At 39.6% G+C, this 26,792-nt stretch overlaps 1 protein-coding gene across 4 annotated transcripts in view; it reads right to left on the minus strand.

Moving 5' to 3' along the window:
* mgat4c (mgat4 family member C) overlaps window positions 1–21,927 on the minus strand; it is a 61,974-nt gene extending 40,047 nt beyond the window's left edge. For 2 of the 4 annotated variants that reach the window (XM_084673144.1, XM_084673147.1), the window contains exons 1-2: window positions 21,615–21,927; window positions 13,197–13,279 (exon numbers count right to left, since the gene is read on the minus strand). The gene's annotated coding sequence lies outside the window, so the exon portion shown is untranslated. The remainder of the gene's footprint in view (window positions 1–13,196; window positions 13,280–21,614) is intronic. The other 2 variants (XM_084673145.1, XM_084673146.1) reach the window with 2 other exon arrangements.
* Window positions 21,928–26,792: the final 4,865 nt, after the last annotated feature.

The following is a 26,792-nucleotide window of genomic DNA, read 5'->3' on the forward strand; positions in this document are numbered from 1 at the left end:
ACTGCTGTGAGGATCGCCAGCGTTGCTATCACCTTCAATTTATTCATTCATTCGTCCCAATGAACACACTGCGGTGATCTACTTTCTCTCCCTCTCTCCCTCTTTCTCAGTCTCTTATTCTCCCAGCCCGTCTCTAGGGAGTTTCTTTTTGCTTGTTAAGACCTCCCCCCTAGTTCTTAACAGTGATGTTTGCATTTGAGCAAGCAGACAGAGGATGCCTCTCAAAGCCTGTTGTCTACAAGTTAGAATGCCGATATTGTGGCTGTGCATATTTCTACATTTCATTTGGCCCATATGTGTTCATAGTAAAGTAAGGTTTTCAGGGTTTATGTGTAAACAGTATCTTTATTTTAATAGTGAACTTGTGAAAAAATATGTTGGCATTAATGTAAAAACTTTAACAGAAATATATCAAATGTTTATAGATAGTATTATTATATGTAATGTAACTACATTTCAGGGTTTCCCGCAGCACTTTGCAGTTTATTTTTGTTTATTTTTTTCTTTTTTCTATTTAATAGAATTTGGCTACAGTACATACTTCTTGCCTTCATGAAATCTGCAACCCATCAGTATCTTACTACTGCCTCATTAGCTATCACTCATCCAAACTGATGTAGCTGGAGTTATACTTTGGACCAGACTCTGCCTTTAAGTACTCTGGGATTGAATGGAATCCTTAGATGACTGAATGATATCAAGTCAACAGAGGTCAGTAAACATATAAACTTGACAACTTTTGTGGACGTTTTTGTGTGCTGTAAGAAAAAACATGGATTGTAAAGATGGACTGAATCATTTTTTAATACTGACTGTCAGGTTGAAAACCAATGTTCTCGCAACTGTAAGCATACCACTGAACTGGGATGTCATTCCCGCGACCCCCTCCCCTGGAGTTGTTTACCAGAGGCCCTCTAGAACTCAGCTGTGTTCAATCCACTGTGCACAGACATTTAGTGCCAACTAAACAAGTCTTTGTTGCGTTCCTCTAATCATTATCATTAGATGCAGACCGGGGAGCGTCAGCGCTCGTTCTGCCATTAACAGCTGCCACCATTTCCCATTCGGGGTCCATAGAGACAGGAGGATGACATGAAGCATCAGCACACACCGATCCCCTGTACCCTGCTGAGGTTAAGCTATCGGAAGAATTCGCAAAACGTCAAAAAAAATAATAATTGTTGTAGGATGACAACTTGGTTACATTATCTGCCTAGCCAAGCCTTTGAAGCCATTACAGAGAGCATGATAGTAAACCATATGGGTTCTTTATAGTCATTTTGAAGGCTGAGATGAAGGCTTGATCTCTGCCTCTGTCAGAAGATGACATGAATATGATTTTGTTCGGGGTCACATGGATTTGTTCTGGGCAACATCCATAACGCAGGATGTAACTCCAAAGTGAATTTGAATAACCACGGATGTGCAGTGCACCTTGCTATGTCTGTTAGTACAATAAATGACTGTGTAGGTGTACACACACTTAAGTGAATATGAAACTGTATGCTTCAGCCTGTATGTGTGCATTGGAAACACTTCTGCTGAGCGTAACAATAAAGCAGAGTTCAATGTGAAGCACTCACTCAGCAACTTTAGTGCTGGCGCCGCTAACAAAGGGGTCAGGGCTTACAGTAATGTCTGTTCTCTGCATCAATATACAAAGCTTCTCCAGAGGCAATACGAAGCTGTCGAAAGTTATTAAAGGGGTCTGTTTGCCACCAGCCAAGAACATGCACTCTGCACATTAAAAACCTTCAACCCCGCCCCCCTCAACAGTGATGTTGAACAGTGAAGCTTAACTGCTTAATTTTGTATTCTCTCTCAAAATCACTGAAGTCAGCTTTAGTTTATTACAGCTAATGCACCATCTGTTTCTCAGGGTGAGTCCTCATTAAATATGGAAGCGATAAATAACATGTCTGACATTTGTAAAACTGGACCTGGAGCTGGCCTGAAGCAGCCTTCTTTTAAAACAAAGTGTCTGAGGTCCCAGGACATAGTATGAAATCCTATAATGTTCATATGAAATGAACATTTTTAAATTTTCGATACACATCAAGCTACCGAAACAACTTTTCAACAGGCTTCTTTTAGTCTACATACAATAGATGTCCAGAGAAACCTCTAGGCTATACTACAAAAGGTTGACTGCGTTTTGTCAAATCATAAAACAGGATCCAGGATCTATTGAAGGTCACTATATGTTGGCGCCTGCCAGCTAAGAGACTGATAAATACACTTGCCACTTTTATAGGTTAACCAATAACGCACAGTAATCTCTTTTGTTTATCTCTTCCCCAGACAATTAAATTCTCCATTACTGGCGTGTGCATTACAAGGACATACTCGTGGCTTTGTGGGGGAGTGTGTGTGTGATAGCAAAATGAAATTGTCTCCCATGATGCCACTTCATTCACAAAAGCCACTCAGAAATATGATACCACCGAATGCTTTATGTAAATGTAGGCTTACCGCGTGATGCTACACATTTGTGACATGCTAAATGTTTGGATTTTTCCTACAATTAAGTTTCAAATCTCTAAGCAATACAGCATAGGTCCTATTTACTGTAAACCTTAAAACATAGGCTAAAGTTTCCACCCCTGGTAATGAAAAATAACAGAATCTTTTAAATCATAGAAACCAACCCAGATAAATTATCTAGGAAAATCTTATCTAGGAAAAATATCTTGCTCTGCAGAGTCAACAATTTCCACTATGAAGTACTCTCCAGCGCCAACTGCTGTGGTGGGCTCTGAGGTGTTTTTTCCCACCCCACCCCACCCCACTGGATAACTGGTAGAGCTCTTTATAAAGCAGTACGTGCTCAGCAGTCTTCTAGGGAACAACACTACAGGCTAAAATCCAAGAGGCATACTGTAACAAGGCTTTACAGAGAGCTCAAGTGGCACAGGCTGCTGGAATCAGCTTTTGGCACCACTAGACAAGGCAGACAACGGGTTTTACAAGGGTATTCACTGCCCATAGGCTGTCACTATCTCCCTCTCGATTTCTTCCTACTCTTCCTGCTTTCATTTCCCGGTGTTATCAATACACTTTTGTAACTGCTGGCTCATATGATATAAAGCTGTGGGTGGGACGGGGACAATTCTGAGGGCCAAGCGGTGTTACTTATTTTGTAGTGGCCCAGTTTCAGTTGCTTTCTCCACTAGTGTTATTTTCTGAAGGCTGTTGAGATGTAAATTCCTTTCACTTTTTAAACTACTAAGGCTAAGATAAGGTTTGCTTCTCAGAAGGCTCATCTGTACTATAGCCATTTATATAGCGCTGACAATTGTTAGGTGCCATCTCAGTGTATAACCCAGTCCTTTAAAGACCCTGGGACTGCCCAAACCAACTCTAATTACAGCATTGGTTTCTATCCTTGACCATCTATGTGGAAGCGGCCAATGTTTTGGCAAACCATACTTATCTGATCTGATCACTATGGAACACAATGTATTACTTGGCTGCTCAAAAAAGTACATAAGTACACAAATAAGGTATGTAATCCCTTCAATACATTTAGTTCCAACGTCTTGTCCAAGGCTTGGCAAGCGACATGAGCAACACAGAGTTGAGCTAGGTACTTTGACGTGGTATGCACACATATGGTGTTTGGATAACATACCTTTGATTCTGACAAAAGGCATCCAGACCAATAAATTGCTTTAACAGAATCACAATGTGCACGTCAGCGTAGCACATTAAATATAACTAATGTCCAAAATATGGCTCTGTGGGCAATCCTTTAGACCTTTTGTGTTGCCTAATGTACTGATGTACTGATACAAGTGTTGAATCTATCTTATAGTTGCAAGAAAATACTAATCAGAGAATCTGAGTGCCTTGTCCTTTGTGTATGATGGAAAGGACGTTAGTAGAGTGAATTGGCACCAACATGCCTGGGGATCCAAGCAGTAAGGGATGCACTCAAGCTAAACCCATTGACCTTCAGATGGAAACCATATCCAAGGGAGCTCCATTTATTACACATATATCCACAGTGACTACACACAAAGAGGAGTGCTTTTTGGTTCTGGCTTTGACAGTCCGTCCTCTTAGACTTCAAGAAGTGCCATGCCTCAAACCGGCCTTGACAATTTAATCCAGTTTTGACTTCAAACTGTCTTTTTGAATAGAAAGTGAAGTTTTAAGAAAAATGTATACTGTTGCGTAAACATCATATGCTACCACTAGTTCCACAGCTCAAGCCAACAGAATATCCTAAAACAGAATACAAAACTTGTCTACTGTACTTATCCACAAATAATTGGAGAGGCGATTTGACTCCAGGCACCCGATCACTGAAACATAAGAGGCATACTTTCCAAACCAACATTCGAGTATTTTTCAAAGGTTGATTTCCCGTTTTGCATTGCAACGATATTGCGTCTAAAAGCAGTATGTGGAAACACCCCTCTGTGTTTGTTGTGTGTGAATCTGGGCTTTGTCTTTGAGTGCTGAGTGTATATACTCTCTTTCCAGGGCTATGCTTTGGTGCACTCCTGCAAAACGTGGAAGAATTCAATTACATGGTGGCTGGAGCCTTGACAAGAGCTCACTCTTGTTTCAATCACCCCACAGCTGGATACTGGGAGGCGGAAAAGTTGCCTCGCTTTGGGAAGCCAAAGTGCAGAGAGCAGTGGCGTGACACCGAAAGGTGGTGTGGTGGTGGAACAGAAAGACCTGCGAAAAGTCGAACTAATCATTCCATCACAGATCATCAGCTCAGGTCCCAATGCCACACAGAAGACTCGTTAATGCAGAGAACAGGATCTAAGAGCAGAGAAGGTTAAAACAGTGCAGAAAAGAGCATAGCAGAACAGAGTTTGCTTGCTTGTGAGAGCTAATGCATTTTTCTGGAAGGAAAAAATAAGAAAAAAGTAGTTCTGTAATCAGGGCTTTCAAACAAAGCATGGCATAACAGGAAAACAACGTTGCAATTAAAAGGTGTAGAACAGGCTGGATCTGAAAGTTAAGCTGCAATCTTGCATGAGTGAAACCCACAAAAACATATTAAAGCTTTCGCATTTCTATGTATTGTTTAATTGTCACCTTTGGTTATCAACCCACGTCACATTTATCACTTCATGTATAGCACACAACTATTGCGACAGTGAAAAAAAGTGACAGTGCCAGGCTGATGGCGTCAGCTGAACATAAAACACTCCCAATTAAACAATCACAATCAATGATCCTGATTGCCACATTTTCACTGGGTTCATAATGTCACCCATGACAGAAACTGCAGGTCTCTGGCTGTGGACAGCATTTGCGGCAGTAATAAACCCTGTTATGACTCCACATACAGTAGACAATTAATTGGGATGGAGGATGGAAGGGGATGGCAGGAATGACAGGAAACGGAGGGGACCTTGTTTGCCTCATATTTTCTTCCTCTCTTCTCAATGGCGTAATATATTTCCTTATTCCCTCCGGGCTAGGCTTGTCTCCAGTGATTGAGTGCTGCCTTGTCCTGCAGGAGGCCAGATCATTTAACAGCCATTCTCCTGCATTCCCTTAGGGAAGTCTCTATTTTATATGTCCCGTCTGCCACATACAATATAAAGGCCTTTCATTTCAAACCGTTATTCAGATTTATGGGTGACCCTACTCAGGAATGTTGTGATGATAACATAAACGTGCCAAGCGAGTCACAGGAAGCAATGACAGGTGGATATATGGGAGAAAAGGAAATCATGATTGCAGTGAAGAGCAAGAGTGATTGGGTATTTTGCTGACCACACGATTTCACACTGCGTTGAAGTGAACTATATCGTTTTACTGATTTAAGAAAAACGTCAAACCAACTAGGCGTGTCTATTATCAACAATGAGGTTTATCTCAATATGTGCCTCTTGGATCTCAAAAAAAGACACTGTCCCTATTGATGCCTTCACCACCATGCAGAAAATCAGCTAGCCATGCCAGAGTGTGTTTCTCTTAAATAATTCCAATGCGAACTGTAGTATCAGTGTCTTCCTCCTTCCAATATGTGGATAACCAGGCATTCGAGCAGTATTGGTCCTTCCTATCACTTTTTCCCAGCCTTACCTCCCTTCCAGTTTTCTATCAGCACGTGGGCCTGTCTGCTACATATCAGTCTGGGCACAGGCTAATCTCCATTCCCAGACCCTAGACAGGCCCCAGCAATCTAAGGGCAGCCTATTACCCCAGACACACTGTAGTTTGGCACAGCAGCCAGTTGCCTGCCGTGCCCGCAAAAAGCACTAACATAGACTCTGTTGGCACCCGGCCTGTTGCCCTCTAACTGCAGCTCCCAGCTTTGTAACTTCCTTACAATCACACAGAGCTTCATGAAACAATTTTCCAGTGCTGATGATGTTCCATGAAATGTATCTGAATGTGCCATGCTTTCTTTAATGTCAAAAGGAGTATTGGCTTGGACACACAGCTTTAGCCCAAGCTGAATATGAACAATAGTCAAAGGAATTAAGTGTTTTCTCCTGGTGCACTGCTAAATATAGTCTTCAGTCAGGGCCAATCACTCAGAGATACAGGTAGAACTCTCAATTTGGACATAACTTTGCTCTAAAAACAGAGACTAGCAAAGCAGAGACTATGAAAGTTTGATGAAGTAGGTCATAAAATATAAAAGCTGTTATAAAGTGGACGTTAATGGCTTGCCCATGGGTGGACCAGGCCAGTAAAAGAGATAAAACGCCCTGCTGAGCATACATTTCTGAAAAAAATCAGACCAAACAGAGAGACACACCTCAGGTCAGCGTCACAATTCTGTACTGTATGGTATTTGTAAAATGAATATGAATATAAGGCATAAGTGAGTGTTGTAAAGAAGTACTTGAAGACTATGTTACTAAAACAATTCCTACGTTAGCATCCACTTACTCTTGGAAAGGCTAACCTTTCCCATACCAATTTTGCTTGCATCAACAACTTGCAACACTAAACGACAGTGCAACTACATAACAGTTCCTATGTAACCTCACTGCTGTTATTATAGGTGTTGCTAGGTAGCTACATGGTTTTGAATAAATGTTGTCTTTGACCACAGAGACAAAAATATTTTGCAGATCAAATAATATTGTTAATATTTTAGGTCTGGAGTGGTCTTATACATAATTCCACAGTGGCTGAGCAGTTTTAGGTTGAGGCAGATCTGACTCGGATAAGCTTTATTGCCCTGCTATTATGCTATTTTTAGGTTTTTAGTGGTCCGAGCAGAAAATAGTAAAAAAAACTTTTGTTTTTGAAAGGATTGTTTATCTTATTTTTGTTCTGACGGTAAGTTATAATATTGAAACATGGCAGATAGGTAATGTTACCATTACAATATACCCATGGTAGGGGGGGATATTAACCCATAGGTGGCAAATACACTTTACACAAAAGGGATAATCCCTACTTGCCTGTGAGATCTGAAATTAATTACAGATGTTCCCTGTACCACTGAACAAAAAAGCACATTAGGGTCAATGTAGTCCGCCAAGATGTTTCCTCATGAAATTTGAATAATGTATAAACTACATGTACTACAAAACCCATATGCAGACTCTGGTGCAGCCGGTGGCTCACTGAATAGAGCACATACCATGTGGGCTAAGGCCTTACCGCTGGGGCCAGGGTTTGATTCCAGCCCCGAGTCATTTCCTGCGTGACATCCCTTCTCTCTCCCTGCATCTACCATATCTTTAATTGTCCCAATCCCTAAAAAGCTGTAAAATGCCCAAAATATCTAAATTTATAAGTAAAAAAAGATAGATATTTAGGAATATTTTCAAGAATGGCAATTATAAGCAACACAAATGAGTTAAAGGAGCGGTCTGTACATGCTATGAACTTTGAACAAACGGTACAATGTAGGATCCCGAAAGTTGACGTGTCTGTGCCAGGATGCTTGGACTTGTACTGAAGTACAAGTCTTATCTTATCTTGTTTTCTTTTTAACCAGTATTTTTTTTCCTAAAAAGACAGATTGTCAAAAGATTTTAAGCAAGTTTGCAACCCACACAAAAAATATTAGATGTGCAGTATATTCTGAGAGATGAATAACATATTTGTGTTTCACTTTGACTGTGACAACTCCTAAGAAAAAAAGACTTGGGAAGGCTGAGGGTGCTAATGAGTCTTATTTTAAGAACACGAGGCAACCATGAATATTTAACAGCTTGTCTCGTTGATGAACCACCAAAAATATAAGTGTGATGAATTTAATGGTCTGTGTGAAAAACTGTCTTAATAGGCATTCGGTTATGAATATGCAAACAGCATTTACATGCACACACATCGACAACACATAGCCTACCCCAACCCCAAAACACACACGCATTATGAATTGGACTTTATTTCCTCATCATTACAAATATGGCTATATACATACACTACACAAGGATAGAATCAATGAGGGTGGACATCATGATTCATGTCAACATAAGGTTTCTTAAAACAGGTAGAAAGAAAGTACAGTGGGACAATTTACAACAATCTGCCTCCTTTACTTTTTAATCCTTTTCATCGGCAACTCATAATTTCCTTACAGGCAGGACATTCCCATATGCCAAACGTATCATTAAATAACAATGAAGACAACTTTCAATGTAGCTGGAGGTCTCCCTGGCAAGACACAAGGCATATCAAGTTACGTGCACTACTACGTTGCTAAGCAACAGTGAGCGCACGGTTTCTTTTCAGGAAAACGACTTCATTGTCTGAAATAAATCAGGTAGTGTACACCCTGAACATTGGACTTGGTTATTTTGTCAAGACGGCTCATTTATTTAATATCTTGTTCATTTAGTTTATGTACATTGAATGAAATTGGAAAAATAACAGTTTTATAAGCAACATTTGGCAATTATAAAATCCAACAGAAATGTTCCACCTGTAGGGAAACCAATATGTGTTTTTTTAATTGGACAATTCACTTGAACAACAACCATTAAATGAGGTGAAAACGTGTCTATTTGTCCTTGCAATTTCTTATAAAATACATAATTGGCTAAATAGAAGAGTGTGTTCTGAAAACATGCCCCTGGCAGGCAACAAACATGTTGCTGGACAAGTTTCTGCTGCCCTTGGTAGGTTGACAGGCCCAACATATACTGAAGCAAAATAAACTCTGCTGTTATGTTGATTATTGTTGATGAATCACTGCACCCCATTAACACTGTATTTGCTAAGCAGTTGTGAGTGTTATGCATGTGCAATGCCCCACAAACCGAAAGAACAAAGAGGCAAAAAGAAGAACTTCCTTGATTTTAACTTTGAGTTTCTTGAGGAAGGGTTTACAACATATTATAAATGATGAATTTCTGAACCCTATGTGAACTCCCAGCCTTTTTTTAGATATTGGCGGATTATTGAGGGATTTGTTTTGTGGAAGTTCATATTTACCATCAAATTAACAAAATGTCATAACAAGCACCTTCAGAACATTTCTAAAAAACTACTGCAGACAGAACAATAACCAGGTCCTCCTCTGAGGAAGGCTGGTTGTACCTAATTAAAGGAGACGAGAGAGAAAATCCAGCTCCAACGGGAAATAAAACAGTTTTGCACATATTTGCTTTGTTATTTAGCATGAACAGCTCAAATTAATTACTCTCTCTCTTGTTTCCTTCACTCTATTCATTATTCTGGCTGTAAACACATTAGTCAGATGAAGAGTCTCGGTACACCTGGATTCTTTATCTCACAAGCTGTGGACACGGCTGGTTTTGCTTTCTTAAATAGTGCTGGCAGGAATCAAAGGTTTCTTCCTCCTGCCTCCTCCTCTTCCTCTACCTGCCTCCCATGAAGTCTTAATGGATGAGATTTGTCAGTGTCAATTTCCCAGCTAATCTCTCTAGTCCACCTCAGCACTCGCCTTTACCACCCATGCATTCTTCCCTGGTCCCACTGTACTCCCTTCCCACTCAGGAGACAATAAGGAGAAAGTGCCACGGATAAAGAAAATAAGCTGTAGTGGACAGCATTGAGACAGCCTAACCCCAGGACAGCATAAACATAGATAATAAAGTAATGTATATCAAGCCCTATCCATGGTTTCAAAGTGATGTGAAGATTAAAGATTAAGAGAAAACATTTTTGATTGAATCCAAACAGCCTCATCGGAAAATGACATGTTGACCAAGAGGCTTACTTCAGTTTGATGCACTACTTTACGTAGGAGGAGAATCATCAAGGATAGCATTTTAAGCAGAGACACTACTCAGGACAATAAGACTTCAAGAACCCTTGAAAATAAAGTAAGTTTTGTTAATAAGCATCATGGGAAAAATGTTTCCTGACATAATTTGGTTGGTTGCAATAACAATAACATGTCAACAACTATTTTCTGTCTCTTACAATAGTATATGTGATCAATAGCACCTAGTTGGTCCTTTCATAAAACATTCAAGGTTGTGAGGGAAGCTTTATTCAGCTATTCATGCTATATTAGGAAAGAGAATGTATGGGAATTAGCACCATACTCTTCTACAGAAGCACAAAACCTATGCTGCAAGGAAGGCATATAGTGAAAAGAAACAGCAACTGATACAATATTATAATATTATAACCTAAAACCATGTTTAAATGAATCAGTCACTTTTATCCTTTTTATACATGTGTACTGTACAGCCACAGAACAAATCATACCCTATTCTTCTTCTCATTTGCAGGGCAGTTAGTACTATCTTAAAAAGACATCAGGGTTTTGTGATGGGCATTATAAAATAATAATGGTACTTAACAGCCCTGGCCTCAAAACCAAGTCTAGAGCCATTCCCTGGTGCACTCTGAATGACTAACTGTTCTAAGTCGACCTCTCTAGACCAGACCGCAATATCTACAGCTAATAACATCATATCCAGCAGAGTTGATTTGGCCATTTGTATTCTTCACCCACCAATAACCAAATCATAACCACTGGGTCTTCACAATATGGGTGCTTATCAACCAGTGAACTGTACATAATCCACATATAAACAACCAGAGCTGCAGAGTGCTTGAAATTCTGTAACCATATCTCTTTTCATACAGTGTATAAATTAACATTTAACTTAGAAAGGTCATTGAAGCCGTCTCATTCTGTGGAGCATTTGAATTGAAAAAAAATATACAAAATAAAAACTATGGGACTGAATTATGAAATGAATCTATGGTTTATACTGTAGCTCAAGTGGAGGAGACTGAACTAACTGTCGCCAAAAGGACATTTCACATGTAATTTTCACATTTACACTGACATGATATATAGCATGCTTACTGTCCATGTATGAGTAAATTATCATCCATGTTATGTTAAGTACTACATCAACAAATACCAACTGTTCCGTGGCAGTTTCATTAAGGCACTTCAGATGTTTAGAGGCATTTCCTTTCCACTGTAGGAATTTGCATGCGATTGATTTCCAGACACAGCGATGCCTCTTTAAGCAACACTATTGACACAAAAAAAGATACGTCTTTTCTCCTCAGCAACGACGCTTGGCATAGATTATTTATCTGTGTCTGGCCATAAATGTACTGGTAATTTACTAAATGTACTACTACCCACATTGTACTATTCATATGAGGGTGTACTAAGGTGAGCTGGTAAGTTAGTCAGTAGGGAATACTATTGACAACCTTGTGTCAATTAAAATAAAATAGATACTGATTGACGGGATTCCAAACAAATGTGCTGACGGTGTTTCATAAAGCAATGCCAAAGCATAGTAACATAATGTATGTCATAAGATGTTATTTGCTCTCACTGTAAAGAAGATTGGGTGGATAGACCAGTTTTTCATGAAACCATGTAAAATGTACTGCCCCTGAAAAACAGAACCAGTTTACAGTGAGCAGAGGAGCACTGACCCAACATGACCCAGTTCTTACTGATTTATAGTTTATAGTCCCACTGCAGACAGGGCTTTGTTCTGGGGGGTCATAAATCTCCTTCAACTCCAAGCAGATCAGCTGACCCTCCACATCTTGGCAACGACCCCCTTCAATTAGTCCCATCTACAGGCTGTATCAAGAATCCCACCATTCTTGAGGCCAGCATGCAGTGGATCAACTTTGAAATAGCGAAATAGCAGTAGGCCTATGTAATGCCAAGCAATCATTACACTGACACAAGCATTGACAATGCCACCAATGTTTTTACCTCTGCTCCTTCATACAATGTAAGAATGTATTTAACAATTCTACTAACTTTCTTGGGGGGTAATATCATTATTTACTGCCTTATATTGTCAAATAAAAAAAGGCTTGAGCTGTTCTCGGTAGCCACATATTACTAGCCTATATTGTGAGGGTATGAGATTTGGGGGTCTTTCAGGTATGACTGAAAATGTGTTTATTATGGAAAACAGCTCATCACAGCAGCTTTGTCTGCAGCAGCATGGGCTGCCTCCTTTAAAATGTGTCACTTCCGCCAGACCACAGACATTTTGACAGATCCTGCATGCACCAGGCGGGAAGCAACTCACTGCTACGCCAGCATGCAGGGAGAGAGGAGGCGAAAGATAGGAACAGAGTCGACATGGATGGGAGACAGTTACAGCAAGAATGAGAGACATACTGTACAAGATGGCCGGGAGAGTGAGCAGCAGAAAGACACAGAAGAAACAGAAATTTTGGAAATGGAGAGGTTTAGAATGAGACAGGGAATGAGAGAGAGAGAGAGAGAGAGAGAGAGAGAGAGAGAGAGAGAGAGAGAGAGAAAGAGAGAGAAAGAGAGAGAGAGAGAGAGAGAGAGAGAGAGAGAGAGAGAGAGAGAGAGAGAGAGAGAGAGAGAGAGAGAGAGAGAGAGAGAGAGAGAGAGAGAGAGAGAGATTGACAGACTAGGAATGCAAAAAAACAACAACATAGAATGCCATGCTCACAGCAAGTTGGTTGTTCTGGGTATGAACAACATTGGACGTATTGTACCAATCAATCCAAGGGACAGACATTCCTCCCTGCCTACCACACACGTCCCTGTCAGCCTGTCTCTGTGTGAGAGAAAACCTGCCAACGCTCTGTATGCGCGCCACTATTCTAAAGGATTTTCATGACTCAAACAGAAACCGATAATTGGCTTTCCAAAAAGTGCCGTAAACACTTATCACAATGATCTTCGGTTGCCTTGTTGTTTTTTGTTTCCCCTCGCTCTCTCTCTCTCTTTAGCGTTGTCGCCATCGTTCACTCCCCCCCCCCTTCCCCTCTCATCTCCCGCTCTTGCACAGCCCAACTCTCCTTACCAAAGTGTCACAATCTGTTTCTGTGCAGTCACCTCCTCATTGGCTCTCCATTGTTTCTCCCTCCTCCACTCCAGATTTTCTGTCTTAAAGAAACAACACAGCGCTCACTCAAAACCCCATCTGTGAATTAGGACATGTATCTGATGAGAAGAGTTTGGAAAAAAGACAGTCCTCATAATTCTGTGGCCACTTCCCTTCAAATCTGATTGCTAATAACAAATAAAATATGAACTCAATAAATAATTAGTAATTTCAATTTTAAAACCAATCAAAAAGCGCTTTTATAAGTTCTCACATCCTAAATATTCCACCACAGTAAAATGTTATACCATCATCTTCAGTAGGCAGTCCTACAGTATCTTAATTTTGCAATTTATCAGTAAAAGAAAGCAAAAGGTAAAAGGAAAGGGTATTTAAAGCCACAGTGACTGGTCCACCGTTCTATCCAACTTTACATAACCAATTAAACTTAATCTTTACGTTCTAAACTTTAATGCAGATTTTAGATGGGTGAATATTAACCATCAGTCACCATTGTTAACAGGTTGGTCTATTTTAGACCTGGAACTCAAGCTCTTTTGACATTGGCGCTAAGTAAGTGCATAACAATGCTCATCATTTTCCCATTGTCATCCCCTCACCACCCCAGCCTCCACCCTTGGTTCTGTCTTTACTCAGTCTGTCAGGAGGAATGATGGATATCTGAGCTCTCTACCAATGATGTTGAGGACACCTTGCAGGGCTTGAAATTAACGTTTTTACTTAAAGTAAGGAGCACCACAACAAAATATTTTATGTTATAGATTTATTTTACGTGTTAGTTATCTCCCTGTCACGTGACAACGGTGCGACAAGGAGTAAATATGATTTTACAGGATTGCCAACTAACACAAGTGTTTCCCGTCTGAACCAGTTTTGCTCATTTATGGCAGTTTCGGAATCAAAGATTGTCTCATGTCCCTCCTCCTTCCTGGACAAGCCACCACAATACAATGGAATTATCAAATACTATATATTTAGTTATCTTTATTCAGAAATGGTTTCCAATAAACAATTTTAAATGAGTTCAGGCAATTTCAATTTTAATGTCAATCCATTATTGACGCATCATATATTTTCTCAACTGGGCTTCACAATTCAGTTTTGTGACTTTCATGGTTCTTTTTTAAACTAGGCCTATAATCGCCCTCCTTTATTTCTACAAGGCTCTGTGTAGACTTCACATCAATAACCTGACAGCAAGAGCATTCATAGGAACATCACACAGTTTCGTCAATATCCAATGCAATTTCACTGCTCTTTGTCTCAGAGGAGGAAATAATTGGTAAAAATAATTGTTTCTCGGAAGGCTACTGGAGCTTCTAATGTAGGGTAGTCAGGCCTGAAAAAAACTACTACTAAAAACTACTATGGCCAAGATCAGTCCATTATCATAGATATCATATGTTATGTACAGTTTTATAGTTTGTCTTCTCTCTTTTGCTGTTTATCAATTTACTATATATCATCCTTTGCAACTGTAAGGTAAAATGTGGACACAAAACTGCTGCCAGCCTTGGATTAAAACAGATTTTCCAAATCATTGATGTAAAGAATGTACTGTACAACCAGCCAAGGTTATGTGTTGACATTATCTACAAATGCCACAGCCAACAGTGTCAAGGCCTAACACAAAGTTTACTTGATCTGCTCCATTGCTTATCCCTAAATGTGCACATGACAGCAATAAAGGTGCTCATCTATTTATCAGCTGTTTCCCAGGAACAAAAAAAACTATATATTACTTTCTTTGTTTGAGCACCAGATTTGTCTACAATGCCTGTCATGAATTGGTGACAATAGGTAGTAGGTGCATCATCCAACCATTTGAATTGTCCTCCAAAGTCATTTAGTGTTGTTGTCAATTTTAGTTGCATTTTCACTTTGGTAAAGTTCACGTATTAGTGGAAATATTACTTGTCACGAAAACACAAATAGTGTCAGATATTAACAGAATTTGTATTTTATTGGTGATGTTGGGAGAGGGAAAACAAGGTTTTCATATTGTACCTCAGTGGCCTTTTTCATTGCAAGCTGTGTCTGCATTGGACAAGGGCCTCATTGTTGCAAGTACATTCTGAAGCATGTAAGGTCCAGCAGGGGAACAACAATCCCTGTGCCTTCTGGTACACATCTGCCACGTCAACCTTTGTGCTCTACCCGTACTTTATGACGCAATAATGGTAACCCTGTAAACAGCTGGTTAAAGAGAGCCAATATGGGCAAAGGATGGATAGTGGATGTTTAGTAAAGTACCCATTCCATCCTTCTTGACTGACAGTTTTTCTTTTGTTCTTCGTTTACTTTTCAGTGATGCATATTTCATTTTTTGGCTTTGAATCCTTGACACTTCTATACTGTGACTTTGGAGGGCATTTGGAGTGAGATAATAGATCTGATCAAAGACAACAACCAACTCGTCAAAATTCTCAACAGACCTTGGTTGCTATCTGTGCAATTTTAACACGTGGACATCCATGCATTTGTGCTTTTGTAATGTGCTATTGTCATTTGCAATGGCCATGTGGGAAAAGGGAAGACTCAGTCCTCAGTGTGGGCTGTTGACTTTCATTCTTGTGACCCCCTGGGCGAAGCTACTTTACCATAGCCAGAATCTAAAGATGGAAGCAATTCTATTGACATCTTTTTCTGCAGCTCTTTCATGTAGATGCCAATATCCTAGTCCCCAGAAAGCTGAAAGACATAATGCATCCACTACGGAGTGCATTTTGAACACATCCAATTGCAATTCATAAGAGCAGCATTTACAGTGTAATGTTTTCCTTTAATACTTCTCTCTAGGGATTTTTATGTTTGATATATTTAGATATAGTACCTGACTGACAGAGTGAGATGTGAAGAAAGTTTGAGGGAGACATTGGTATTGAAAGTCAATACACCAACCCTTTCTGAAATAAAATGTGGGCACTGCAGCCAAGGTACAACTATGAAGATAATTTGCCTGTTCCAAGCATTAGCCCAACACTTTGCAATGGTTAGCTTGTTACCAAGTTCGATGTTGTTGATCCGGCATAATTTATCTTGGTGCCACACACCTTGAATGTAACATGCCACTGTTTACAAAGTTGTTAAAAGCAAAACTAATGACAAAAGGCACAACCCAGAGAGGACTTGGTGTTGCCATTTTCAATGCATTTTTTGATGTGAGTGCGCGCACATATAGGCATAGCGCATGCGTTACGTTGCACATTATGGCAAAAGGCAGGGAACATGTAACCTGACCTACTCATAATTCTAGTCAGAATATGAGTCTGAAACCGCTCCGTTGGGCTGTGAGTATGGGGCGTGTTTCAACCGAACCCGGAAAATGCCTCTTTGCTAAATGGGATGGACCTACAACCAATTAGAGCAACGTAATATGTTGTTTGTTGAAAACCCAAGCGCTCTTTGGTGACGTGGTTGATTACATTACTGTTGATCATCTGTCCATCATTGTATAAAGCCCGCCCTGACAATTTGATTGGTCCGAACAGTTCCTCTTAGGACATAGTTTTTCGCCAACCGAGCTACCCCAGCTCGTCATACGTTTCCCCAACGTATATACTCCAATTCAAGAAAATAGAAATACATGAATACATTTAGATTTAAATGAATTTAGATTTTGCATGAAAACAGGTTGTTGACGAGTCTCGAAGTTTGAGTCAGAGTCTGAAGTCTTTTTGGTCGAGTCGCAAGTCAAGTCTGAAGTCACTGTTTGTGCGATTTAAGTGCAACTTAATGTCCAAGTCTCAGACTCGAGTCCCCATCTCTGTCGTGGGAAACTAAACCCATTCAAATTTGTATACACACATACACTCACAGATTCCTGTCATCATTAGAGAGATTACACAAACAAAACTTTGTATAGGGGAGGTTGAACTTTGCAGGAATACGTGGATGTTTTTATTGATCTTGTTTATATGCACTATACACTATTCACGTTGACAAAATGGTTGTCCTTTTAAAAGCATTGTATGTTGGATGTATTTTTTATTTATATCAGGGTTTTGGCACAGTAACAAAAATACATCTGTCCGTCCGTCATCTGCCACTTGTCCGGGGGTCGGGTCGCGTGGGCAGCAACCTGAGCAGGGAGGCCCAGACTTCCCTTTCCCCGGCCACTTTCACCAGCTCTTCCTGGGGGACCCCGAGGCGTTCCCAGGCCAGCCGAGAGACATAGTCCCTCCAGCGTGTCCTGGGTCTTCCCCGGGTCCTCTTCCCAGTGGGACGTGCCCAGAACACCTCACCAGGGAGGGGGTGAATAAAACCAATTCTGATTCTGAGATTCCTGAGCCACCTCAACTGGCTCCTCTCGACGGGCAAAAAGACATAAAATTGCTAAATAAGTTAAACTATGTCTACCAATTACAAAGGTATTGTGCAAAAACAAGTCAGCATGCTGTTAAATAAAAAAATCTAGGAGCACACAGCAAGAGAACAAACATCAGGCTATTAGTGAGTTTAATTACTCTTGGATAGATTATTTCCTTTGCATAAATATCCACTCACATAGGCATGGAGATTTGATGGCTGAAATAATGGTAATTAAGAGAACGACTTGGAGGGCATGGTGCACTATATAGGACATGTTGCGTGACAAAAAAATGTTTACCGTACGTTATCAAAATTAAACATAAATGTGTAGCATGAGATATCTGCCAACATCCAAGAACTAATATTTTATACTCAACTGTAGGGTCAATGTTAACTATCTAGCCATCAACCGCATTACTGCCAGAAAAGTGTAAATGAGAAGTCATTTATATGGTAACACTTATAAGCCTAACTGAACAAGAGGAGAGGTGAAGGAACTCTCCATGTTTTTATAGAGCCTATTCGTATTGACTCAAATTCGATCACATTTACGGTTTACTACATAACCGACATCTAATTATCACTCCCTGTTGGAATGTCTGGTAAATGTCTCTAGTTAATTGCCTGTCAAGGGATATCATGAAACCAGTTTTGATGTCAAACTGTGGAATAAAAACCAGCTTCACAAGCTGATAAACACTTAGAGGCACTCAAACACAAAATGCAATATTGGAAGAAAAAGAAAACGGAAGAAATACCTACACAATTTCTGGAAAAATTACATTAACGTTAGTAATATGTGATAATGTTAATAGTTAACCGATACATCAGTGCATTGATTGTTATGATACATCCCCAAATAAAAAGGTCATAGTCTTACAACTTTCTTTCCATTCTTTCCTTTCCTTTCCTAGTCATACTTATAGTTATGAAAGAGTATTACAACTATGCAAAAAGAAAAAAGAACCCCTGTGTTTTGAGAATAATCTCTGAATTATGTAGACATTTTGAAAATAAAGTTTGTTACACAACAATTTTTCCCACCCACCTGGGAAGTCGACATTGTAAACTGTTAGGAAAAGGCAGGCACTTTCAAAAAATACTTGGCATGTGATTGGATGAACCATCTGTCTATCACTGTCTATTATAGGCTAACTTCCACAACACCCGCAGCCACCAATAGTTCCAAATTGGTTCAAACCATTGGGGTTTCAGGCAGAAACAAATAACTTGGAAGCTTGCCAAGACGGATTCTCACGAGGTCATGATCTCGCAAATCCTGCTGTCTCACAAGGTTACTTGCAAAGTGCCTTTCTGTAGATTTACCAATCATTATATTACTACTCAATTTACTTTATTTTGAATGGTTAATGTAGTATTCACTTATCACCAGAAAGCTATTTTGTCAAATATGAAGGGTCCGGCTATTGCTGAAACTGGAATAATTACACTGTAAAAATACATACACAGATGATACATCTTTAGTGTTTGTGTTTGTGTCTTTACTTGTTTGGATGGTATTGTCAGAAAAAAATGTACACTGGAGGGGACCATTAAAATGTACAATGTGTTGTGATCTTTGTCAGATTAGGATTGTAAAGAATGTACAATGAGCAGAGGAATCCACTGTCTGAAATGTTTTCAGATGTGTTCTTTTCTTACTGTACATGCTGTGCTTTCCCCCTAAAAAACAAGTTAATTGCCACTCACATGATGGTGAACTATGAATATTTGCTGTAATAGTGAGCACTTTGTTCAGTTTTTTTATCTGTTCTGTCTTAACATTTGAATGCTACTTCCCTTCACCTACTCTAAGACATTGCTATAGCCGGATGTGTGGAGTACCTTTGCTGGGTTTTAAATTGGATGTATAATGAGAGAATGTTAAGGTAGCATTGATACCTGCTTGTCTGTACTCTTCATGCACGTCAAGACAAAGCTCAATGAAACTTTGACAACTGACTCCATTCTTTCTCTGAAAATCCTCAACAGTACATCTTTGCTCCAAAAGTGGTACATCGAGCACTAATATGCAGGAGAACCATCCTCCTTTAGAGGAAAAAGTATGTTCTCTTTGAAGAAAGGACAAGTTAGAGATAAACCCAAAAAGCTGAATGTTACAAAATTGGTAAAAAAAAATGATGTTAAATTAAATCTGTTCAATAACATAATTCAAAAGCTGATTACAAACTGGACGTACAAAGGGTATGAATAGGCAGATTTTTTTTTGTTGCTATGAACCTGTAGTCTTAATTTAATATTAATATTGTACCGGCCAATCATTTTGATCCATCCCTAATCATTACCATGTATGATTACAGAGTTATCAGAGATGCTATTATACTCTGTCAGGAAATTACACCTTCTCACATTTACAACAAATGTAGCCTAATGCGGACACTAAGGATTTTTTGTTGTTGAGGAAAGCTCAAAAGTTTCAACTGAAAGCATGTTACTAAGGGAGTTTTAAACTGGCTTTGGTACTTGAGATGCCTCTTTCCTTCCATAAAAATGTGAAATTCAATCCTTGCATCAGCATGATGCTCACTGAACCAGCTAAGCATCTGACGGCTACACTGCGCCATCAGAGCACCTCTGATTCACCAGAGATGAGAGCTGGATCCATGCCTGGATGGCTAAAAGTATTGCCACAGCTAATTTTGGCACACTCAATTTACTGTAATCAAGCTTAACATAGCACAAAGTCAACCCAGTCCTTTTCTACAGTAGAGACAGGTTCAGTGGATTTTCACTGTCACAGACATTCTGATAACACTTCAGGTCGCCACCGTGAGCCAATCTTGGAGCAGCCACATATTTCACCTAGACCTGCTCCATCTCTTGTAATGACAATACAGCAGGAGCTATCAGTTCAACTGGAACACTTGCGGGGGTAAAAGGTGACCAATTTCTGATGGTCAGTCTACAATTAAATGCAATCAAAATGTCAATACATTTTCCACGCTAAATTATGAGGAATGTCATGAAATTGGAGTCAAATAGGATTAGATGCATTTTTACCCTATAATTAGAAATTAATTGAAATTAAATGATTAGCTGAAAGTGAGTAACAAGTCCAGCACTAGGGGCATGAAAAGTTAGAACTAAACTTTGAACTAAAACATTGTCAAGTTGGATTACGCTTTGGCATCTTAACAATTCAAGAGAATCAACTTAATTTGAGATCTGGTCAAAATGTTCATACCAGTCACTGTAATTGCAGTGACAGTCAATAGTGTGACGATTATACTGTAATGATATGTGAATATTAGTCTTATAATAATTGAACACAAAGCAACCCTGTCAAATGTACACAACTGAATGACAGTTATTTTTGTGTGCCTGATGTATGGTTGTTTTGATAGAATCAATCAATGAAAATAAATACATTCCATTTAAAGCTCATTGTTACAAGTTGAGTTGGATAGGGGGAGTTGCCCCTCTCAGTGACCTGTAATGAGACAGTCAGTCTCCAGCTGACAGAATCCAAAGCTGTTTCAGCTGTAATGAGCTGTAGTTTGGCCATGGGCTTTTTAGATGAGCCATGGAGCTGTCACTCTCACCCCAGGACATGGGATGTTCTAGACTAAAGGATAATCTACTAGAGCGGCTTGGAGGTTACATCTAGACCATAGTTCCTACATTTCACTTTTGTTTATGTTATACAACACCATTTAACGTATAACCCAAATGGACAGTATATTCCAATAAACCCGCTGCGTGTTACGATTGTAATGTGGTCCATAACGATAAATGCAATGGTTGCAAATGCAAATGTTGTAGGTAAAGTTGTAGCGTGTTTTGGATCTGTTGGCGCAGATGCTTGCTTGCTTGCTTTCAGACAACATTTGGACTGCAAAGCCCTCTTTAAAACAAGGAATATAAATCAAGTTGCATTGGGAACGGGATTCTTCTCTCATCTGCACAAGGCTTGGCCAAGCTAACCCGACATCACAGTAGTATTTTCAATGTTGTCAAGCATTTTCAAGATGTAAGCGAGTAAAAATCAACTTCTCTTGTTGAATGCCTATTACAGTATGCATGACGGTAGGAAACAATACTCACCTCAATCACTCTTTTAATCTTCGTAAAAGCATGCGGATTGCAGATATGATGAACTTCAGTCGCTTTCGTTGCAGTAGCAGATTCTGTTTTTTGAACCCTTTTAGCTGCCGCGACGTTACGCGAACAGACAGCGTGTTGAATTGTCTTTGCTTTCCCGTGACTCGTACTCTTATCACAAGATTAACGTTGAAGATTTAACATTATGTTACGCAAAAATATCATGACGTGGGTTTTCAGGGGGATGCGCTATTGTATGGGCTGCTCCTATCTCTCCCCGGCTGTGTGGGAGACTGAAGGCGGTGCGAGGTCTAGAAATACTGTATGATGCTTCCCTACAGTTCGCGCGCGCACTTTCTGAAGTACATGCACCTGTGTAGGTCGAAGGACATCCTACATTCTGCAGGAATGTCTAACACATCCCAATTATTTAAAGCCAATTGATAGCATTATGTGATTTAATTGATTTTCAAGATACATGAGTGGCCTAGAACATGCCAGTAAAATGTGAAATGTCAAAATGGAAGTGTTGTAAATATGTAAAAAAGACCAGGCGATTGTATTATCTGTTATCAACTTTGACCAAACATATCATGCTGATGTTACATGCAAGATGGTGTATGCATTGTCAGTATGTTTGACCATCACATTCTTCGTGTGTGTGTGTGCGTGTGTGTGTGTGTGTGTGTGTGTGTGTGTGTGTGTGTGTGTGTGTGTGTGTGTGTGTGTGTGTGTGTGTGTGTGTGTGTGTGCGTGCGTGTGTGTGTGTATATATGAATACGAAACACAAGCAATAAAAAAGCAAATAGCAAAAAGTATACAAAAAATAACACATAACTATAAAAAAAATACAAGAATGCCAACATTGTTATAGTCTAGATATAAAGTAGCTAAGAGTGTGGGTGAGAGTGTTCATTAAGTTAAGTGAGGATAAAATGGCTATAGAAAACATTGGTGTGATCATTTCATCAATGGTCAACTGATATTAAAGTTGTTTGTTGAGAAGCTGGATGGCCTGGGGGAGGAAACTGTCAGAGTCTGGTTCCTTTCTGGATGGTCGTTTATCGTCTACCAGACGGCAGCAGTGAGAACAGTTCATAGGCTGTCTTTTAATGTCTGTTTAATACTCTTATTAATCATGATAAATTGTCCTTTACTGCATTTCATTTGTTTTCTTATGTTACACCACAGTTCTCTAGATCTAGATGTGGCTGTGTTCGCACCTATTCCCAGGTTTCTTCAAGAGCTCAGGGGTTGGTCAAAGCTTAGTAGCCAATAGGCCAGACTGACAATTAGTGGTGTGTGACACATCTAGTCACACCAGACCTCCAAACGGCCTCTGATGAATCATTGAGGCTCAAAATAGCTACAACAGCTGACATGCAGAGTCTGTCTGATTACAGTTCAGGGTTCGTCGGACCTCAAACACTTTGCTCTTTATGTTATTTCCATATACTGCATGAGCCGCTAGTTAATTTGTGAAACAAGGAAAACTGTTTTCAGTCTGGGAGGTAAACCTAAAGTAAACAGAAAAATAATTAATATCAAATGAAGACAAATGAAATGCTTTCATGTAAACATAGATTTTTCTAATCTTTGAAGAAAATTGAATAAAGAAAAAAATACACCAATACCAGCTTTTATGAAAACATGTTCAAACGAGTGTCTCGTGGGTGGCCTTCCTCACAGTATTAGACTGCAGGAAATAAACAAGGGAAGCTGTTTCAATAAATAAACATTCTTGTTAGTTCTGCTTTTTAATTCAAATTAGTTTATCATGTTGTCCCCATGTCAAGATCAAAAGAAGATACAAAGTCTTCCCATTCATTCGAAAGTTTATATCAAAATAGTTTTTTTCCTGGGGCAAAGGTTTTGAAACAAGATATAAACAAGATGTAATACCACATATGTAATTGGTCTCTTTAATTGAAATGGTTTGTGCATTTGTGCCTTTCTATTCTAATTCATTTAGACTTTTAGTTGGAATCCGATTTGGGTTGTGCGCACATCATAAATCAAATCTATAAATATATCAGATCATGCATTGAAGTTTTGTGATGAATTTGACTGTTCCGGATTTCAGAATAGTATTCATCTAACATCTTTTACCCAGTTTTCCAGGTGTCAGGTGTTGTTGTATCAGCACTTTGGTCACACCTGGCACGTTTAGCATCTCTGTAGCAAATTGAGTTTTTTTTTAAATTGATGCTGATGCTGTGGTATTGTAGCCTGGCTCTGCCCTCCTACGTACTTCCGCTCAATTTGGATTTTGCTTCTGTACTAGGTCTGGGAGTTTGACTTTGAAGTCGGTTTTCAGAAACAATTTTTTTGTAGGTCCAATCAGCGAACAGAGGGAGTGGCTGAGAACGATGATGTTAATGTCGTGCACTAGTTTGAGTAGTTCAGTAATGGCGGCGGAGAAAGATGCGAGCGAAACCATTCTGCGGTTGTGGCAATGCTGCCGAATATCCATAGGTTAAAGCCGGAGCAAGAACATTCCTTGCTGAGTTCTGTTGGTGGCCATGATGTTGTGGCCCTCCTCCCCGCGGGGTTCGTGAAAAGTTTGATTTTCCAGTTACGGCAGCTAGCTCCGTTACAGTAGTTGTGAAGGAGTTGGCTAAGGCGAACGCTTGTGATTGGTTATGGCAAATCAGAGTGGCTCTGTGCAGATCCAATAGTTTTAAACTTCCAACAGAGGACCCGCCTTCAAGGAAGTTAACATTTGTCAATGGAGCGATCCCAGACCCTCTGTACAAATGAAATGTACGAGGGTCTGGTTAGGACCAGGCTAGTGGTATTGTACAATGACACTATGTACAATAAGATTTTTAACATTCAGACTTGAGGTTACAAATGTATGAAGTAATAGCAATAAAGATTGTCTTTATTTCTTGGGTCAGCCCTTATTCCATTGCAGATGAGGAAAGTGGCCTCTTCTGGTAATTAAAAATGCATTGTTAACAGCAATTTCCTAGCTCATAAAGTCTTGCATAGACTGGAGAAATATTATCTTATGGAAGAAATTGGAAGCAAAGAGTTTGAAGTCATTCACACAAGAGCATGGTTTTTAAATGATAACTAGACAACTGGGTAGTTCAGGTTTGAATAAAAAGGATTTGAGCTTTTACAATGTTTCTTCACTCACCTTTTTACAATGCAATCTGGTTCGCGTAAACATCTTGGTTCAGATTATGGTTTAGTGGGACGGAGCATGGTGCATCCCATTCATATTTTCTCAGGCTTTCTTTTAGGGGGATGTGGAGACATTTTGTAAAGAGGTTAAGCCATTGTTAATTTCACAATGCCAAATCATTCTCCTAAAATAACAGGAAAACATTCACACTGGAACAGTCCCCAATGAAACAGATTAACTGGATTATCACTGGATGATATGGTGTAACAGTGATTACTGAAGGTCTGAATTAGACTAAAATCATCAGTATAAGGTATTGCCGTGAGTTGATGCAAATGTTTTAGGAGGCCTTGCAAATATACAAATCTCTGTTTATATTTAAACAAACCTAAGCAATATCATGCACTATGGCAATTATGTGTCAGATCTATACATGCATTATACCTAAACGCAAGTTCTATCAATTGATCCTAGCTATGGTGTTGAGAAACCATTAAAAACCATTTCAACTGGTACTCACCTGAACACAAGTAGTTAAATGGCTGCGAGAATCTATATTTTGAGACACAACATGCTGTAAAAACCTTTGTGGTAACAGCCAGCAATGAATTTACTGCTGCCAATGAAGAACCTGACAAAAAAAAAACACACAAAAAACTGATCTCTTGACTGAGTTTCCTCCCATTTTTGATTAAAGTTTGTTCTCTCCTTACATTGGTCCTCCCCATGAAATGTAATGAATAGGAATGCTAATATCAATGTGTGCCAATTTGTCACTCCTTAGCACAACCTGTGTCTCACAGGAAGCCAAATAATGATTTTAACTGCCTGTCCACAAGATTTATTTCCCTAATCCTCTGAGCGAAAGGTGCAGACTAATTTACAATGGGGGCAATGATGGGGAGCCTCTTACGATGAATGAAGGATCTGGCCTCCAGCAAAAAGAGGTCATTTCCTCTAACGTAGTGCTGTAAACATTTATCATCTGGCTAAGCCAGCAGTGCACCTACACAGTGACTACTTCTAACACCTTTAGTCTAATCCAGGTAGATTATTTATGATTAGCTATGCAAAATACAATCATTACCTGTAAACTGCGTGACTCCACAAGCATGAAAACTTGACTGTACTTCTTTGTTTAGAGAATATCAGCCCTCAGGTAAAATGAGTGACAGTAGACCGTCCGATAAAGATTGGTTGTCGTATAACACAATGTTACATAAAGGTCTGTGTTTATTGTATTAAGAAAAAAAACTATGATGACCAACAGCAGTATTGAAAAATGCTTGAGGCGAGGCCATCACATTACATAATGTAATTATTCAAACAATCCTGATTGTGTTGACACTTTGGGACGTGTAATAGTCTCTGGTTTTTGATAGCGAAGCCTGTTCATTAAGCAGAGGGATAAATAATGTAGAGCTATATTATCTCACTCTGCACAAGCAGCATTTGCACATGAATATGTAATGCAGCAAAATTGAGAAATCCCTTTAAAGAATTGAGAGCAAGGAAGAACAAGAGACAGCAAAAAATATGTTTGAGAGATGAGAGAGAGAGAGAGAGAGAGAGAGAGAGAGAAGGAGAGAGAGAGAGAGAGAGAGGGAGGGAGGGAGGGAGAGAGAGAGAGAGAGAGAGAGAGAGAGAGAGAGAGAGAGGGAGGGAGAGACAGAGAGAGAGAGAGAGAGAGAGAGAGAGAGAGAGAGAGAGAGAGAGAGAGAGAGAGAGAAAGAGAGAGAGAGAGAGAAAAGTAATAGGGAGAGAGGAAATGGGGTGGGGGTTGGGGGGGGCTTTAAAGCATGCTTCCAGAACAAGAATATGGCAAATGTTTTTTACAAAAAACTGGATGACTGTAAAGATTTCCTATTGTAGTCAGTTCTGTGCTATGACAAAGAAGCATCTCCAAATGAAGTCCCAGGTCTCTTCCCAACCCCACTATGTCAGTGAGTGCTCAGTTTATCCACAAATCACTACACATCAAGCCTAGCTAAAACTGCTAATACATATCAGAAGAATCACTCTTAATGTAGATTTGAGTTAAATCCCTG

Source organism: Hypomesus nipponensis, chromosome 14, assembly GCF_054491055.1.
Source record: "Hypomesus nipponensis isolate SF chromosome 14, ASM5449105v1, whole genome shotgun sequence".
In the NCBI taxonomy this organism is placed as follows: domain Eukaryota; kingdom Metazoa; phylum Chordata; class Actinopteri; order Osmeriformes; family Osmeridae; genus Hypomesus; species Hypomesus nipponensis.